This window comes from Epinephelus lanceolatus, chromosome 3 (genome assembly GCF_041903045.1).
Source record: "Epinephelus lanceolatus isolate andai-2023 chromosome 3, ASM4190304v1, whole genome shotgun sequence".
Lineage (NCBI taxonomy): Eukaryota > Metazoa > Chordata > Actinopteri > Perciformes > Serranidae > Epinephelus > Epinephelus lanceolatus.
This window is the reverse complement of record NC_135736.1, coordinates 10,352,078-10,368,161: the sequence shown is the minus strand read 5'-3', so window position 1 is coordinate 10,368,161 and position 16,084 is coordinate 10,352,078. Positions and strand designations below refer to the sequence as shown.

At 41.5% G+C, this 16,084-nt stretch overlaps 1 protein-coding gene across 15 annotated transcripts in view; it reads right to left on the bottom strand.

The window, feature by feature from the left end:
* ptprdb (protein tyrosine phosphatase receptor type Db) overlaps positions 1-16,084 on the bottom strand; it is a 221,123-nt gene that overhangs the window by 143,656 nt on the left and 61,383 nt on the right. For all 15 annotated transcript variants that reach the window (XM_033624615.2, XM_033624637.2, XM_078164858.1 and 12 more), the window contains exons 4-5: positions 15,991-16,066; positions 14,671-14,715 (exon numbers count right to left, since the gene is read on the bottom strand). The gene's annotated coding sequence lies outside the window, so the exon portion shown is untranslated. The remainder of the gene's footprint in view (positions 1-14,670; positions 14,716-15,990; positions 16,067-16,084) is intronic.

Below are 16,084 nucleotides of genomic sequence, written 5' to 3'. Positions count from 1 at the left end.
AGTCAACAGGTTCCATACAAATGGCGAGCAGACAGACCATTAACCAGGGCTGCTGACTCCATCAAAATGAGTGACGAATGACAAGCTAAGCAGCTATCACATTAGTGGAGAACAGCAAGGCTGCATTGTGTGGGGCTGTGGATCCTCGAGGCGGGTGCATAAACCCTGGGAAAGTAAAATGAGAAGCACTGAGTGGTAATTTGTCCAAAAACAAGGACATTTTATTGAGGTTATACCTGTGTGCGTGCTTAATATGTCAGAGAATGTGTGTAGAGATTGCACAGGTTGGTTTTTTTTTTCAAGTAAACACATGATAATTCATTCTTACATGCACGCACACACACACACACACACACACAGATGCATACAGTACAATTGAATAGCTTATTTATGTTTACATAAATGCAACAATGACAGCGACATAAACTACAAAGAAAGCTGTCAGTTACATACTCTATGCGCTTGACTAGCAATTACTTCTATGCACGGAGCAACAAAGGCAGACGGTGAAATAAAATACAATCACTGCTTCACACACATTCAGATACTCATGCTCGCACACACTTGCGCAAATACACACGGGTCATCGAGAAGTGGCTGTCACTGTGATTGGTTCCTGCTGCCGAGGGCGAACCCACAATAGCCAATTATCTGTCATTATACACCACAGCAGCTCTTGTGGTCTGGATGCCTCTGCATGTGTACAGCCGTATGTGTGTGTGTGTGTGTGTGTGTGTGTGTGTGTGTGTGTGTGTCATAGTGTAAGAGATTGGCAAATTGCTGGTTATACATTTCTGCATAGAGAAAGAAAAGAGGAGAAATGTAGAAGAGGAGGGTGAGAGGGGAGAGTCTGAGGAGGCCCAGGCAGAAATTTGCAGAGTGAATATAAAAGGAAGCGAAGGAGAGATTGATGATTATATTTGACAGTTGTAGAGAAGATGGGATCACGGGGAGCCACAGACCTCCAGTGAGCTGTGTGCTGATGACAGATGTCTGGTGACCAAGACATGCCTGATGCAGCGGGGCTGAAGTGTACATGGCCACAGATTGAAGCGCTCAGTCACCGTGTGACTAGCACTCCATCATGTATGAGCAGTGTGTGACCGAGCTGTGACCAGATTTTGAAACTTCATATGCTGTGGCATGACAGCATCAGTTAGCATTTTATCTCCAAGAACACACAGCAGGGCCAATACACTGCAATGTATCCGCTCCGATTCAGAGCTGATACATTGCTTTCAACGACTGGGTAATTTGTTCAAATTAACAAGGTGGGTGCTGGAGACGTGAACTGTTCCATCTCATTTCCTCGTAATGTGGGTGTGCCTGTATGTATTTACCGCATTCAGCGTTTTATGATATGGGTTACGGTTAGTTAGAAAGTCTTCTCGCCATTATGGATGCTAATATGACCACACAAAGCTCCTATGGTAATTAGAGGTGGATATTTTACTATTTTCAGACAAAGCTATAGATTTAGTTTGTTTTTGCCAAGCAGAGTTTGAATGGTGGGAAATAAAAAAGGGGCAGTAATGGCAGTCAACTCAATTTTCAATCCTTAAAGATTCTATATGCAACATTCAGAACATTAAAGCTGCAGTAGGTAACTTTTATAAAGAATATCTTTTTGTTATATTTGCTGAAACTACCCTGACAGTAGTACATGAGACAGATAATCTATGAAAAAATCAGGTTCACATGGCTCCTCCTGGTGCTCCCAGTGACATTTGCAAGAAACCACAGCACCTAAGTGATTGTCACTATATTAGGCACTCCTCCTGGCTCCTCCTGATTGGATGTTTTCATTCAGCTGCAGTGGATTCTTGCAAATGCCACCAGCAGCACTAGAAGGAACCGGAGAAACAGATTACAGATTATCCATGTCATGTACTACTGTCAGGATATAGTAACAGTCTCAACAAATATAAGAGAAAGTTATTTTTTTTTTTTTATAAAAAGTCTACTGTACCTTTAATATAGTAGCAAACAACTATTTTCTTCATAAAGATAAAGAGCAGTAACCTGAGCTGACAATTAAATCATGCTGTCTCTCTGTGTTGTCTGTAGGTGGTAAGACAGTCCACACATGCGTGCGTATAAGTGCATGCGTGTATCCCAGTGGCAAGGTCAGAGGTCGGCAGCCTTTACTATCAAAAGAGACATTTTTTTGGCCTAAAAAAAACCAAACAAACAAAATAAATAAAAAATCTGTATGGAGCCGCAGGACATATTCGAGCCTCATAACAAAGGTATCTAAATTAGCCTATCAGCATTACTAATCGCTCCAAATGAGTTTTCATTCATTTATGTTCCTCTGCCATAGGCTTTTCATGATTATTTGTTACGTTAACTTAGCAGTGTTGGCGGTGAAAGCAAACAAATCTGTCTGTTTACATAAAGTCCCTTTCACTTCTATTGCTACCAATATTCTACTACTCCTTTTGCTGCTTTTTGAAACTCGTGACATCAAACAAGAATGCCTTGATCTGACCAGACAGTTTAAACTTCACCTCAGTCACAATCCCTGCAAACCCTGAATGGCACATTTTATCGTCTTGGCATGTCAAAGCTTGATCTGACTTTTATCATCCATTCCTCTAATGTGTTGGTGTTAAAGGAGTCACGTTTATCTAGGTTTGAATTAAACATCTCTTGCTGAGATTTCTGTAGCCACCCTGATACAATGTAGATGAATGGGATTTCGTATGTGGTGCTCAAAGCATTCTAAAATTACATGTGAAAAACTCAACAGCAATGAATTGTTGTAGAAATAATGTCCCGGCCACTGAGATTAACCCACAGACCTCTCTGTGAATAAGTTTCATTTAAACTTTCCTCTCCCAGAGAAACAGTCTTAATAAAAATGGTGAAAAGCCACTGTGGATTATCCAGAGTGAGCAGGGCACAAAAATGATAAGTTGCTGTTGAATTTTTAAAATAGAAAGTCTTCAGACACCTCAAATTCACTGCACAGAAAACTGAAAATATGCTGTTATGGCTAGATACCACTAGTGGTAAATGAGAAAATATCTTGATTGTTATTCAGGTGAGCTGTACCTTCACTTCAGAAAACAGTCGTTACAAAGAAGATAACATTGCCCCATCTAGATCAGATATACTTCATAAATACTAAATACTCTTCGTCTCCTGCAACCAACGATCTCTTTGTTTGTTTTTTTTGGAGTGGACTCAATCTCAGCAGAGCCCTTGGGATGTGATCTGTTGAAGAACAACTATTGCAGTCACATCTACCATATTTTAGTGATGATGTTTTTTGTTATAGACCTTTGTTCAAGGCCGTGCTACCTCCATAGCTCTAGGGATGGCAGTGTCTGTCAGTCAACAACTTTGGTCCAGACTGAAATTACTGATGAGGTGTTTCAGTTTCAGATCAGGAAACAAGAAAAGTCTTCTTCAAATTGATGGACTGACATGAAATGTTGTATGCATGGTCCCAAGAGGATGAATCCCACTGACTTTGGCAATTCTGTCACTTTGCCTTTAGTGCCAACAGGAGGCTCAACTGTATAGCTTCAAGTTAAATGTCCAAACAACTACTGGATGGAATGCCATGGAATTTGGTATACACATTCATTTCCTTCTCAGGATGAATTCCAATAACTTAGGTTAACTCTAAACAATTTTTAACTAGTGCTATCACCAGGTCATAATTTCACTTTTTCCAAGAACTGACAAAATATCTGCAAAACTAATAAAATTCCCATTAGCCTCAGTTGTACTTTATGTTTCTTGTTAATTAGTAAATTAGCAGGCCAACACACCAACCTAGGATGGCAAACATTATACCTGCTTAACATCAGCATGTTGGCATTGTCATTGTGACCTTGTTAGGATGCAGATACAGTATTAGCATTTAGCTCTAAGCCCCGCTGTGGCTAAGCAGAGCTGCTACTGTAGCTGTAGACTCCTTGAAGGGGAACTTTGCCCATTTTCAAGACTCATATGTTATTTCTATGTCAGACAATCCAAAAATTATCTATTAGTAAACATGAACAACTTCCTACAAAACCAAAAACTAGAGTGCTTAAATTTGATGTAATAAATTATAAAGTCTGAAACTGCTTCATAGAAAATGGATGGGGAAAGGTGATCTTGATGTCACTAAGAGCACTCAGGGTAATGTCTTGAGTATATAGTTACATTTTCTGTTTCAGTACTAAGAATGCTACAACAGATTAAAGCTCATCTGGGTATGAAAAAGAAAACAAACATTCAGGCTCTCATTCATTGTCTTTGGAGCAGCTCCATTTATACCGTATGACATCACAAGTTTAAGACTTATTTCTCTGGTTTCTGGATTTAAGAGAGTAGTTCCTGTTCACAAATGTTAATTCAACTTTCCTAGGCCATGGAAATAATAAATTGGAATTCTTCAGTCATGTGTTGTTCCCCTTTAAGGCTTGGACAAACTTTGTGCATGGGCATGCATGCTGTTCCATTCAAACTAAAACTGAGGATCCATGTCGGCATGGTGCTCCGTACAGCGCATCTACACTCCAATTGGTGGAGGTAACGCACCATTACATTGTTTGCTAAGTGCCTTAAAAATACAGACGAAAAAGAAAATATAATGCGCAACTGGTTACCATGAATAGGACCAGGGATGGGGAATATAGTAGATTGGTGCAAGAGATCAAGCATTGATGAAAGGAAGCATGTGCAATCAGTGACCGCTTGCTATGTGTACTGTCCACGTGGTCACAAATTTTGGCTGCATGCAGACATCCACATAGGGGTCCTTGCAGCCTTGGGTGTAGAATGACATTTACGTCACATGGACCAAAGCGGACACCCTCACAGACACAGGTAAAGTATGAATTCAGCTTTAGTTTTTTTAGGTTGTATTGGACTTCTTGATGTTGCAGAGATGGAAAAACACACCTTGGGCTCTCTTAAATGTTTTATTGATGTCCTCTGTCCTTGTAGATACAAAAAGTGAAGTTCTACAAAAACTTGTGGATCCAAATTTATTAAATGTGGTGCTGGAGGTGTTTTATTAATGTACATCCCTGAGGTTTTGGAGGTGATGATGTTGAGACCTTTTTGCTTGCAAAATGTCAAGGTTGTCCTCTCTTGTAAGATATGGTAGATTAGATACTGGATAGAAGAGAACGATTTAAGACTGCAATTTGAGACTTCATTGTAGTTCTCTCCGTAGGTCATTCAGTAGAAAACTGAAATTCATTAACATTATAAAAAAACACATCATGGTCCAGACAATAAATCTCTGTAACCTTCAGTTCCCGCCATTCCAGTACAATAATTGATTGCTAAAGCTTCTTTGCTGCCCTATTGAGCTGTCTCCCTATTTAAGCTTGAATAGTGCCCAGTCATGACGCATGAACCAAAGTCATCATACCATCCACCTCAGTATAATTCCATCTTACTGTACACATCCAGCGTGTGTGTGTGTGTTTATGAAGTATAACACTGATCTGTCTTTGCCTGTTTTACAGTTATGCTTCCATAATCCCCATCCTAATCCACTGCCTGTGTGTGTGTGTGTGTGTGTGTGTGTGTGTGTGTTTGTGTGAGCTGTCTCTTTATGTCTGTGGATGTGAGCCATGGTATTTAAGCTTTCGGCTTTCAGAGGGCCTCTTTTTCCCATGCCTTCCACACTATATGTAATACCATAGATAGCCCTCCAGTCATCCACTTCTCTCCATCGAACCACTCAACACAATGGCCTGGACAGAATCACTCTGCACTTCGCTGTCAATATCTCCATTACCATTTCAGTCAACAGAATAAACACAGTGAAAATTGAATGGTTATGGGTAATATTACTTTTAAATGAGCTGATGAAATGGGTTCAGCGATGACAGTGGAGAGGGCAGAGAGTGGTTGAGATGGAGAGAGGTGATTATGTCAGTGCAACTAAAGGATAAGAGAGCAGAACAGCAAATCAAAGTTACTTTCCGCACAATCTTCCTTTTCTTTTGTCTTTCTTATATCCCTATTACAATGTGGATATGCTTTTTTTATTGATTTAAGGAAGGTTGGCTAGCTGAAAGTCTACGAGCTAAAAGTGCCACTACACAACAAACGTGTCCCCTTTAAAGTAAACAAATTTCTTGTCTCAGTTATCTTGATATTCCTACAAACTATTTCTAAATGCAGAATGTTTATCTTTTCATTAGTTTTAATTTGGCTGATGTGTTTACACAGAGCTGTGGTTCCTAACCTAGGGGTCAGGACCCTACAAAGGGTCGCTCGATAAACACAAGGGGTCATGTGATGATTAAAAGGAAGGCGAAAAAAATACTTGTTTCTGCTAAACAAATTGCAGACTCCTCTAATCTTTTGTTTTCTTGTTAATTGCTTCATTATTTTACCTTCTCGAGCCTCTTAAAAATATTATTATTATAATAGAAAACACTCTAGTTAAAGTGGCCACTACTGTAAGACATATTCATGAAGAAGGGTCACATGAAAATCTTTATTCATTTAAGGAGTCACCATAAGACGGTTGGGAATCACTGTTCTTAAATCTTCTTTTTTAAGTATATTTTGGCGCATTTGTAGGCCTTTACTTGAAAGCAGATAGTAGAGACAGAAAATGAGGGGAAGGAGACATGGGACAGAGGTCTGCAGCTGGATTTGAACCAGGGACATTGAAATTACATGGTCAGTGGCTTAAAGCCCTAGGTCACTACGATGCCCCATTGAGTCTGTTTCAACAACACAGTCCTTGTGATGTGGCCATGCCAATGAAGCAGATTTACTGTAACATTGTAGAAAAGAGAGACACATCGAAAGGTATGTGAAGACAGAAGGAAAGAAAGGAGCCCTAAGACAGGCATTGGAGCAAAAAGGCAGCATGGAATATGGAATGAAACACCTTCGTATAGACTCAGAGACTTCCATTCCATATGTGAAGACACTCCTCTTTACATTAGGGTCATGCATAGATAGCTGCACAAGGTTCTTCATTCAGTTCTTCATAGTTTGCATCCGCTCTATGATATCCTGGTTACTTGCCCTAGGAACTTGGAGCCTACCTGCTGGCTTTCTACCTGCCAAACATCCCAAATCCGAAGGTGCAGGTTCGTCTGTTTGAGCTGGAGACCTTTCTGCAAGTAACCAGCCTGCCTGGACACCTCTCTAACAACAAGCAATTCAAAGTAGGGTACAATTCCAAATGTGAAGAAGTATGCACACTTTGTTTCCGCATAACTAAATTTGGCCGCTATTCCGCTGTAGCTCACGTTAGCACACGTGTTGTACAAATGTGAGTCCAATGTCTTCAGAACCCACATCACTTCGTTGGTAGATTATTGGATGCAACGAGTTTGATGTCAAGTTCTTTGTTTTTATGGCAATGAATTGGTTGAGCGTGGCAATGGATTGGCCTGGCTCAGCGTGTCCAAATACAACAGTTCATCTCATATCCAAAAAATGTACACCCCACAAATGGCATTACATACTTAACGTAAAGTTACGGAAGAAAGGTTTAGGCAAGTAGAGTTATTATTGCTTCATACTAGTGGTATTACAGTGGTCACACAGCTCAGCACTACATTTTAATTAGTAATACAAAGAACATGAGACATGTTTTGGGATTTTTATGAACATATTTTAAACAAGAGCCAGACCAATGTATATTCAGAACTTATAGTTCCATAGCTTTTCCAGAAATTTCATGACTGTGGGAACCCTGAAGAAAGAAAGAAAGAAAGACAGAGACAGAAAAAAGAGACAGAGAGAGAGAAAAAGAAAGAAAGAAAGAAAGATCATGTGGCAGTGGTCGCTTCTTCGGAGTGTTTAAGAATGGTGCTCGGTGATGAATAGAGAGAGGAGTAAGAGGTTGATGAGTGGGACCCTCAGCAATGATAATCCCATTAGCACTGTACTGCATGTTAAGCTCTCCACTAATGACTAATGTGTGTGTACGTGTGCACGTGTGTCACATGTGTGAGCGCCAGCAGTGTGTGTCATGTGTGGCTAAGAACTGCTCGGACCATCCTAATTATCAGACGTGACTCACGTGAGGGTAATTACAGCATCTGAGACAGTGGGAACAAGGCTACGAATGACCCAGAAGTCTACAGGCTAATGAAGCGATAAGACACACACACATACACACACACACACACACACACACACACTTTCTCTCTATGACTTACTCTCACCTCACACAGAGAGACAGGGACAGAGCGGGAGAAAGAAAGAGACAGCTAAAAAGACACAGAATGGGGAACAATGTTTCCCTCAGACTACATTAGAGAGAGTAGAGAGATTTGGGAGGAGCTGTCAGGAGACGCTCTGTCAGGCGGCTTCAAGCTCAGCCCTCTTCCTAGTATGAACTAATCTGGCTGCTCTCTGTTCTCTGTCATATCTGGCCACGGCTCCACAGCACTGCGGTCCGCTTGCACAGGCGCGGATTAAGGCTCGGCTACCCGAGACTAAATTCTCTATTGAAGAATCATCTAGGTGTAATCCCTGTGTGAAGCCAGCCCTGTATGGTACAGCGCATTATATCTCACACCATGACTATTATACACAGCAGGCTGCACACTCAGGAGATACGGGAGACCAGCATGAGGATGCTTTGCAGCAGAGCCTCGGGGTTGCTTTAAATTGTTACATAAAATGAGATCGGTTCACTTAAGGTGGCCCCCCAGGGAACACATCAACTAATTCAGAGTTCTGATGGGATGTTTTTCGACTCAGTGATTAAAATATTTAAATTTTAATGCACCCTGTCACATATTTCTTTAATAATCTGCTCTCCTGTTTTTTTTTCACATTTGCATTAGCATTTAACATTTGTATTTTCTATTTCATTCTTTTCTTCTGTTGCATTCACAGGGGAAAAAAAATCACAAAAGCACAGCTCACACATACAACGCGTGCGGGCGCACACACAATACTAACTAGAGGGGCAGTCAAAGAGAGCAGACCTCCCCAAGGCCAATGGTCCAGTCTCCTATGATATGCAAATCTGCAAACGCAACAACCACCATGTGCTCTACAGTACAGGCCAAAAGTTTGGACACACCTTCTCATTCAATGCGTTTTCTTTATTTTCATGACTATTTACATTGTAGATTCTCACTGAAGGCATCAAAACTATGAATGAACACATGTGGAGTTATGTACTTAACAAAAAAAGGTGAAATAACTGAAAACATGTTTTATATTCTAGTTTCTTCAAAATAGCCACCCTTTGCTCTGATTACTGCTTTGCACACTCTTGGCATTCTCTCCATGAGCTTCAAGAGGTAGTCACCTGAAATGGTTTTCCAACAGTCTTGAAGGAGTTCCCAGAGGTGTTTAGCACTTGTTGGCCCCTTTGCCTTCACTCTGCGGTCCAGCTCACCCCAAACCATCTCGATTGGGTTCAGGTCCGGTGACTGTGGAGGCCAGGTCATCTGCCGCAGCACTCCATCACTCTCCTTCTTGGTCAAATAGCCCTTACACAGCCTGGAGGTGTGTTTGGGGTCATTGTCCTGTTGAAAAATAAATGATCGTCCAACTAAACGCAAACCGGATGGGATGGCATGTCGCTGCAGGATGCTGTGGTAGCCATGCTGGTTCAGTGTGCCTTCAATTTTGAATAAATCCCCAACAGTGTCACCAGCAAAACACCCCCACACCATCACACCTCCTCCTCCATGCTTCACAGTGGGAACCAGGCATGTGGAATCCATCCGTTCACCTTTTCTGCGTCTCACAAAGACACCATCGGTTGGAACCAAAGATCTCAAATTTGGACTCATCAGACCAAAGCACAGATTTCCACTGGTCTAATGTCCATTCCTTGTGTTTCTTGGCCCAAACAAATCTCTTCTGCTTGTTGCCTCTCCTTAGCAGTGGTTTCCTAGCAGCTATTTGACCATGAAGGCCTGATTGGCGTAGTCTCCTCTTAACAGTTGTTCTAGAGATGGGTCTGCTGCTAGAACTCTGTGTGGCATTCATCTGGTCTCTGATCTGAGCTGCTGTTAACTTGCGATTTCTGAGGCTGGTGACTCGGATGAACTTATCCTCAGAAGCAGAGGTGACTCTTGGTCTTCCTTTCCTGGGTCGGTCCTCATGTGTGCCAGTTTCGTTGTAGCGCTTGATGGTTTTTGCGACTCCACTTGGGGACACATTTAAAGTTTTTGCAATTTTCCGGACTGACTGACCTTCATTTCTTAAAGTAATGATGGCCACTCGTTTTTCTTTAGTTAGCTGATTGGTTCTTGCCATAATATGAATTTTAACAGTTGTCCAATAGGGCTGTCGGCTGTTTATTAACCTGACTTTTGCACAACGCAACTGATGGTCCCAACCCCATTGATAAAGCAAGGAATTCCACTAATTAACCCTGATAAGGCACACCTGTGAAGTGGAAACCATTTCAGGTGACTACCTCTTGAAGCTCATGGAGAGAATGCCAAGAGTGTGCAAAGCAGTAATCAGAGCAAAGGGTGGCTATTTTGAAGAAACTAGAATATAAAACATGTTTTCAGTTATTTCACCTTTTTTTGTTAAGTGCATAACTCCACATGTGTTCATTCATAGTTTTGATGCCTTCAGTGAGAATCTACAATGTAAATAGTCATGAAAATAAAGAAAACACATTGAATGAGAAGGTGTGTCCAAACTTTTGGCCTGTACTGTATGTCTGGATATATATAAAACTATTAACATCATGTCAAAGTATGGTTGAGCCAAGCTGAAACCTCATCCTCTCAGTTCTTCATTTATTATGTATTTTCTAACTGTAAATATTTTACATACATGCATTTGTGAAAACCAGAAAACACTTTATCATGTACAAATATCCAATGCTTACACTGAAATAACAGCAATACAGTTGTCATAACAAACCTTGTATTCATAAGGAAGAAAACTGTACTTGAGTCTAATTTAAATTAATATCTAATTAATGTGGATTGTGATATGCAGTCATTGGACATCTACAACTGGATGTGTTTTGTCACAACTGAATCTTCCTACCTTCTACTGGATTTTAGGATACAGCATTTACTTTGCAAAATAATCTGTGTGTGAGATGTGAGATAGGGTATTTGGAAGAAAGTGAAAAATTATTTGTGTATCTGCCCTATGAGTTTGGACACACTCCAAATTTTAAAAGGTTCTCCTTTGGCCCATGCTACATCCTTAAACCAAGTCTCATGAATATTGGACTAGTAGGTTTTTTTTTTCGAAGTCTCGTTGACAAACAAACAAAGAGACAAACAGACCAAACCAAAAACGTGACCTCCTTGGTGGAGGTAATAACAAAAAATCGATTAAACGGCAAATAAAACCAAAACCACACATTAAAGCTCTTGATTTGAACATCACTTATGTCAGTTTCATTAAAAAAGAAAATGTTCAATGGTATTTCTTAATCAATATTTTAACAGAAATAAAAGTTTTGTCAGGTTTTAAAAGACACATGACCTTCCAAACCAAAATGCTAGATTAACTTGCACTTGTATAGCACCTTTCTAGTCTTCCAACCAGTCAAAGCACTTTACACTACACTACACTACACTACACTACTTGTAACAGTCACGCACACACACATTCATACAAGCCAAGGCTCCTGTACAATGTGCCACCTGCTACTTGGTTAAACTTTCGCACAAAGTGACACACCGATGGGAGCAATTTGGCAATTTGGCAATACGGCGCTATCTTGCCCAAGCAAACTTAGACAAGATACAGGAGGAGCTGGGGATCGAACAAATCTTAAAATTAGTGGACAACCTCCTGCGTCACAGCTGCCCCCAACAGATGCCATTGAAAGAAAACAGAATGTCCATGGAATAAACCAACAAAAGTAGTAAAGTGGTGTCTTATTGGATGTTGTAAACTAGGGATGCATGGATCTAAGATGCTGGATCAGTATTGGTGCTGACACTGACTTCAATAAATTGATCAGCCATTGGCCATGATGTTACCATCTGCGTTTAACACAGTTTCTTCTTCTCTGTTTTTAATATCAGTTGCATGCATCTACTTAGTCACAGAGGGCCGTCAACTTAGTTTTGAGTGCTACAGCAATCCCTGGGCTAATATTGTCTTGCATTATACATATTCAAAGGAGTTCCACACAGTGAGGTATACAGATTTTAAGTTTGTTAAAAGAGAGCAGAGGTTTTGAAGCAGTGCTTTGTACAAGCTAAGATATCTTGAGTTGGGGAATCTGGAGAGAAAAAGTTGAATTGTGCATCCCTTCAGACAACTAGACAAGCCAAAAGACTTCCTAACCTTTAATACATAGACTTGTGACCATTTAAAGGGACAGTTTGCCCCAAAATTAGAAATACATATTTTTCCTCTTACCTGTAGTGCTATTTTTCAGTCTAGATTGTTTTGGTGTGAGTTGCCGAGTGTTGGAGATATCAGCTGTAGAGATGTCTGCCTTCTCTCCAATATAATGGAACTAAATGGCACTCGGCTTGCAGTGATCAAAGCACCAAAAAATACATTTGAAGAACTCAACAGCAATGTCTCTTTCCAGAAACCATGACTTGGTTACTGAAGATAATCCACAGACCTTGTTGTGAACAGTTTCATGTAGGAACAATTTTCTTTAACGAACTACACCTGCAATCTGTATCACCTGGCAGAAGGAAGCGTGCTTCTACTGCTAGCTCACCTGGCACCACTGAGCTAGTTAACGTTACAGCTCAGCCGTGGAGGACGTTGTTAATGTTTACATCTCACGCTCTCTTGAGCACGAGCCTCTCATCCAGGAGTAGATGCACACTACCTCCTGCACGGTGATACAATTAGTGGCTGTGGTTTGGTAAAGAAAATAGTTCCTACATCAAACTGCTCACAGCAAAGTCTGGGGGGTAACCAGGTCATGATCTCTGGAAAGAGACATTGCTGTTGAGTTTTTTAAATGTATTCTTTTGGTGCTTTGAGCACCACAAGCCGAGTTCTATCCCAGACATCTCTACGGCCGATATCTCCGACACTCTGCAGCTTGCACCATAAAAATAAAAAAAAAGCACTATAGAGCTTCTGCACGTTCTGCACGGGTCTGATTTGTAAGACCTGCTCCCAAGACAGAACCGCTATGAGCAATACCACGCCCGCCTTGCCACCCCTGCACACATATGACCAATTAGTGTCATTACCCGACCTATCCTGCTTACACCAGAGCTGCAGCCTGACCCAAAACTGCAAATCCTATAACAACCATGAGCTGTTCAACTAATTCTGTTAGGCAGCCCATTTAAGGTGATCATTTTGGACCATTTCATACATGTAAAACCAAGACAATATAGTTTAAAATTTAAGTAATTCAGAAAATACAACTTAAATGAATATTTTTTTTGCTTGTTCTCATTATATTGAGCAGTACATCTCCTCAGTTATCGTGCCTGTTAGTAACACACCTATTTGAAACAGCTCTCATACTCCAGCTGCTGAAGAAGACAGTGCCGATACACGAAGTCAGCAGTCAGAGGATTAAAATGTTAAAACATTAAAGTATAATTATTCTCATTTCATTTTAATATATTTTTTTACAACACCAGCAATCTGACCTGCATGTTTTTTTCACCCAGAACCAAACCCCAAAGTAAAATTAAGACAAAATAGCACCTGCATGTCACCTTTTCTTTAGATCACATGCCAGGTACCCATGGGTACCCAATCTGATACAGGACTCTGCTACAGATAAAAGGAAACATGTATGTTTGATTTTGGGATGAACTGTCCCTTTAAAAGTTTGACTTTTAGAGGCCTGAGGATGTGAACTGTCTGGTATTTCACAAAAAAGAAGCAAAAGGAAGTTAATAATCTCTGCACCCCTCAGGTTAGTCATGCAACCCCTTTTGTCGGGTCTTCCTTAGAACACAGGCAAACTGAACTTGAGCCGTGCTCTTGAAGCTGCTTGGCGCTTGAAACCAAGATTTTACAGTCCCTGTTCTCACAAAGGCAGAGGTCATTTCTCTTGCTTGTACCAGTTTGTACAACAGCTCCATTGACGCGGCAATTTAAGTGATAAGTGATACGAAGTGCTCAACTCGTGGTGTTGGTCTGTGAGGCAAAGCAGGTTACCCTCAGCCCACGCTCGCGCCATCACAGGATCCCTGTCTCTGTGGCTCCTACGCAGGCTGAACGTGTGTGTGTGTGTGTGTGTGTGTGTGTGTCCATGATTGACTGTGTGTTTGAGTGAGTTATCTTGATCAAATTCCCAATTACACAGACAAGTGTCTCTTCAACACTGCAGTCTTTGTAGAAATACACAAACAAACAGACATAAATGGGCACACAAACGCACTCACACGCGCACGCGGAAAAACACAAACGTGCACTCACACACAGGCCGGAGGCGCCAGGCACTTCATTTCCTATTCCACCCCCTCTCCTCGTCCTCAGCACCCTCATATTCCACTCTGGCCTCCCCAACACTCAACCCACAGTCACTATAGCAACCTCACACAGAGCTACTGGCAGCCAGAGGGCTAATCATGTCGTTACAACATCTGTCAGAAAACAGAGACACACACCCTCAAACATTTATACAACTGCTTATACTACCCCCAGCAGCACTTGGACCCAGATGCATCCTCGCAAACAGATAGGAAGGCATGCATCTTTACACACGCTCACAAGCTTATGTTCATCAACACACACACACACACACACACACACACACAAATGCACAAATAAGGTCAAGTTAAAGATTCGTACCTTTGCTCATGGTTCATCCTGGAACATGAAGTTTAAAAGTGGGAGCTGAAATAGGACAAGACAAGGTTTTTCATGTTAGTCTGAATTTGTCTGCACACTTGATGTATGAACAAAAAAAAAACAACATATTGATTGGTTTTTCCACTGTTTTTCTTGGCCATGAAGAATCATTTGCTTGACATCCTGTCTCGGATGAAACAGCGAGATAAATGAAGGGAGGCCTACACTGGGATTTGCTGGTAAAAATGGGCCAATCAAGCCTGCTACAGAAACATGCCTGCTGGGTATGTTGCTCTGCTGCCACCTGTAGACCAGACCTGGTACTCCACGCACACAAAGTCTTAGGACAGTGACCTTAGAACATCCAAATCAACTTTTCAAGTGGGGAAACGGGAGTTAGGAAAGGGGTTGTAGCTGAGTTGTGCAAACTAAGTTACTGCTGCACTAGATGATTGCAGACCTGCCGTGTTCCACATGCTGTCTGATTTAAAATCAATCCCCTCGGTAACATCTCACTTCCTTCAGTGTACAGTACACGCGACTCCCAGTGAAGCACTCGGCTCGCCTCAGTATACTCTGTGCATCATCTAACAATACTTTCAAAGAGTTTGATGAAATCTATTTTTGTTTTTTGAAGTTTGCAGAGGCTTGCTACTGAAATGAGTCACACACAAACTCGACTCAAAACTCCAGCCAGCCTTCAGAAAAGGAAAGTGCCACTCAGAGAAACACACTCACACACACAGCCTACGTGCAGCCCCTGCATCTTTTAACAAACTGAAGAGGGTTGAGCGAATGCTTTATATTTAGAATGGTGACGCTATGCGAACTTGAGCGCTAACATGAGAGGAAAGCTCAGCGGTGCGTTGGAGAGCTGCATATTCAATAATGTATCAGAGGCAGCATTTTAAAAAACAGCTGGGGATCGCCGCTCTGTCTTGTCCTGTCTGCCGGTCTGTCTCTTTGCATGTCTTCCCTGCAGTCTGTCCACTGCGACGGCAGCAGATTTGCCACTCCTGTGGGGAGCTGATGTTTGGTTAAACTTTCATCCTGTCGACAGTGTCTTCACTCGCTCCTTCTGTCCCTCAGGATGAGTCTCTCTCTGTGCTTCCTTTGCTCTCGTTTTCAGACGCAACATTCCACCCATTTCTTTTTTCTACTTCCTCTCTGTGTCTTTCTCAGCGGACATGGCACAGCCTTTTACCAACCTCAATCCTACATCGGCCCAGCCCATAACTTATCTGCTTTTGACAGTAAGGGAAGGAAGAATGTGTGTGTCCATGTGTTTGTTTGAAGGTCATCATGATATTCAGCACTTACCTGTTTCAGTACACAGGTCCACTGTGCTGCTTCATCCTTGAGGAATGAAAGAGTAAGAAATCTCCCCAGAATTCTCCTGCAAGAGAGAAGGAGA